Source organism: Coenobita brevimanus, chromosome 86 (assembly GCF_032717465.1).
Source record: "Coenobita brevimanus isolate Jiangsu-jjx chromosome 86, ASM3271746v2, whole genome shotgun sequence".
Lineage (NCBI taxonomy): Eukaryota > Metazoa > Arthropoda > Malacostraca > Decapoda > Coenobitidae > Coenobita > Coenobita brevimanus.
This window is the reverse complement of record NC_137039.1, coordinates 1,253,058-1,256,469: the sequence shown is the minus strand read 5'-3', so window position 1 is coordinate 1,256,469 and position 3,412 is coordinate 1,253,058. Positions and strand designations below refer to the sequence as shown.

The 3,412-nt window shown below is 40.7% G+C and overlaps 1 pseudogene; it reads right to left on the bottom strand.

The window, feature by feature from the left end:
• Positions 1 to 2,956: 2,956 nt before the first annotated feature.
• Positions 2,957 to 3,075, bottom strand: LOC145410906 (5S ribosomal RNA; annotated as a pseudogene).
• Between the last annotated feature and the right edge of the window lie 337 nt (positions 3,076 to 3,412).

The following is a 3,412-nucleotide window of genomic DNA, read 5'->3' as shown; positions in this document are numbered from 1 at the left end:
AGTTCATCATCAACAATGTTATATAGTCACTAGAAATACATAATCTCATCGGGCTTGTCTAGCCTCGAGGAATAATTTAAAAAAAAGAAATATAATCACCAGGAACACCCAATCACTCGGGCTTGTTTAGCCTCGAGGTACAACTCAAATATCACATTATTGCTCACAATCACTAAGTTCCCTTCCACGCTCCTGATTATTTTTTTCTAATAAATTAATTTTAAAGTAAGAGAACAGTTAATGAATTTGAATTTTTCCTTTCCGTTACAGATCATATCACTTTTATATTTCTATTCCTTATCTACAAAGAAAAGTTCACTTGATAGGATCAATAACAACATATCAACTTCTTTCGGTTTGTAAAATAACTCGTGGGTAGTGTAACGTGTATGTAAAAGTCTACGTGGGCAATACATTATGGGAATAACGTCGTGCCCACACGGACGTCGCCGGTGTCTGAACGAACGCTCTATTAGATGTTTACGACGTTCTGGAGCTCGAAAGTGACTACGTCGGGCAGCTAGCTTGACGCCACTTGCTCCAATTCAAATTATGTTGTATTTTTGAAATATGTTGTGTTTCAATTCTCTTTACAATTTATTTAGCTTGGTGTACCCATGGCGCCAGGACTTTTGACTGAATTGGGGAAAATTTGGGATTTATTTCCTTACTTAATTTAGATACTGATCTCTATCACTATCCTTCAATTTTGAATCTGAGAGCAGCTCATGCCATCTAGTGACGGCCAAGATAAACGGAACTTTAAATCCTCACAAATGACATTATTTAGGCCTTTTGGACTGCTAATCTTACATACTTGTGTTCTAGCAGCTTCATTAGCAAACATTCCACAACTAGGTAACGGAACGAATTGTATATTTCATCATTATTCTGTTTAAGGTTTAAACTCGGCGCCCAACAATGACAAGAAAAGTTGCGCGGATCTGTTATTCGTTACTCTACTTGATGGGGAATTCCCATAGTTCAACATCCACAATTACATCACCCACTGCATAGATACAGAGATACATACATGTAAAAATAGTTAACCCTACATTAATCATTAATATATGAATTACTACTTAGGGTAGGAACTTATAGACTAATATTCAGGTTACACCCTATCTAACTTAAAATTACAGTACTACTAAATACATACATGAATATCAAATGTGTGGCACTACATAACCGCACCCGTGGACTCGCACTAAATCCCCCCCCCTCCCTCCACTCCCACGAGAGTACACCCACCCCAGCCTCATCAAATCCCCATCGGGTGACTGCCAGTGTGAGACCATATACACATATACTCTCTTGTATGTGACGCGGCATAAACTAAGTTAGCTAGGGCTTCGTCTATGTGACGCGAATATATTATATTAGCTAGACTTTTGTCTCTGTGACGCGGACTCCTAGGCTTAAGGTTGAGTATATATCTATATTATCATCTCAGTTTTGCCGGAGACACTATGCCCTGTTGTATATGTATGTGTCACATGTCATGTGCCTGAATATTTCTGTGGATTACTTGTTGTGATACTGGATGGATATATTGTAAAATCAGTCAGGTGCGATCCCATATTAGACGAGTTGAACTAGGAATTGAGAGTGATCCTTGTAACTGCTATTGTATCCACCCAGCTTTGATCATGGAATAGTGTATGTGTGTATTTTTAGTAAATATATAAGTGTACTCTTGGACCCAAGGTGTTTGTGTTTTTTCCTTCCTGGCTGACCCTGACCCGGTCTGGAACAAAGAACCCCACATTGTACCATACCTAGGACCGAGAAGTCGGAACCTAGAATACGCTGCATAACATTTAGCAACAAGATATATTTCTTACTTGTGAAATGTGATGCCATCTCTCTCTGATGAATTCCCGCATCCTTTGCATCCAGAAGCAGCACACCTGACCGTGGCACTCTATATTACGGAATCATCAGCTGTTTTTAACCCATTAACTGCAGGACGTCACTTTCATGATGCTCAGGCGCAATGGATCATACCGTGGGGCGTCACTATTGTGATTCTATGTTATTTTGAATTATCCCGGGCTTACAAGTGGTGGCTTGTATCATCTATCATTACTGCCAATGTCCAACACTAGTCAGCACTCCAAATCTCATCTGTACTCCCATCCATTGTTGACAATTTAGCCATTTTTCCCCGTTCCTGACTCCCCTCCCTACCTCCCCTCCATTACCCTGTCCTCTCACCTCCCCGGCCGCGCTGCGCTAAAGCAAATTTCCCCTGGAATTATCCACTGATTTCATCCATTGAAATAAGCCCTATGCCTTATTCTTATACAAAATAATATATACCAAAAAGAAATAAGGTAAGTGATAGTGCTATACACCTTGATTTGGCTAATTATCACCTGACAACACCTCACGTGCACTCGTTCACTAATTTCCCAAGGAAATTTCCTCTTTGAAATATGCCGTATAATCTATTCTCGTAAAAAAAATTTATATAAGAAAGGAAGGGAGAAGCCAAAGTGACATTTACATTCACCTGGAACTACCTACTTTTTTCTGTATTTTTGAGAATTACTACTAATCATTTTTTAGTATGTACTGCTACTGTCCACCAATAGTCCACACTCCTAATCTCATCTGTACTCCCATCCATTGTTGACAATTTAGCCATTTTCCCCCGTTCTTGACTCCCCTCCCTACCTCCCCTCCAGTACCCTCTCACCCCTTCCTACCTCACCTCTTTACCCTTTCCTATCACCTGCCCTGCCGCGCTGCGCTAAGCAAATCTCCCCCGGATTTTTCCACAGATTTCATCCATTGAAATAAGCCCTATGCCCTATACTTATACAAAATAATATATCCCATCCATCCATTGCCAGATGCCATGTATCCCAAACGGGGTGGCCAAGGGCTTAGAGTTAGTTGTTTTACAGGGAGGGGCACTAATCCTCCACCAACCCCACTTGACACGTAGGGATGCCAACAGCATCTGGTGTTCCCAGGCGGTCACCCATCCAAGTACTAACCAGACCCAACGTTGCTTAACTTCGCTGATCGGACGGGAAGCGGTGTACTCAACGTGGTATACCAAAAAAAATAAGGTAAGTGATAGTGGTATACACCAGGAATTGGCTAATTATCACCTGACAACACCTCACATGCATTCATTCGCTAAATTCCCACGGTAATTTCCCCTTTGAATTATGCCTTGTAATCTATTTCTGTAATAAAAATATATATCAGAAAGGAAGGGAGAAGCCTAAGTAACATTTACATTCACCTGGAACTACCCTATTTCTTTATGTATTGCCGAGATTTTCTACCAATAATTTCTTAGCATGTAAGTTAGCAGCTGTCAGCCCCATTGTCACTGTTAACCCTTGCCTTCTCAGATAAGCCACGCCATTTAGTTCTTTCTCCTCCTCTGTGGTCA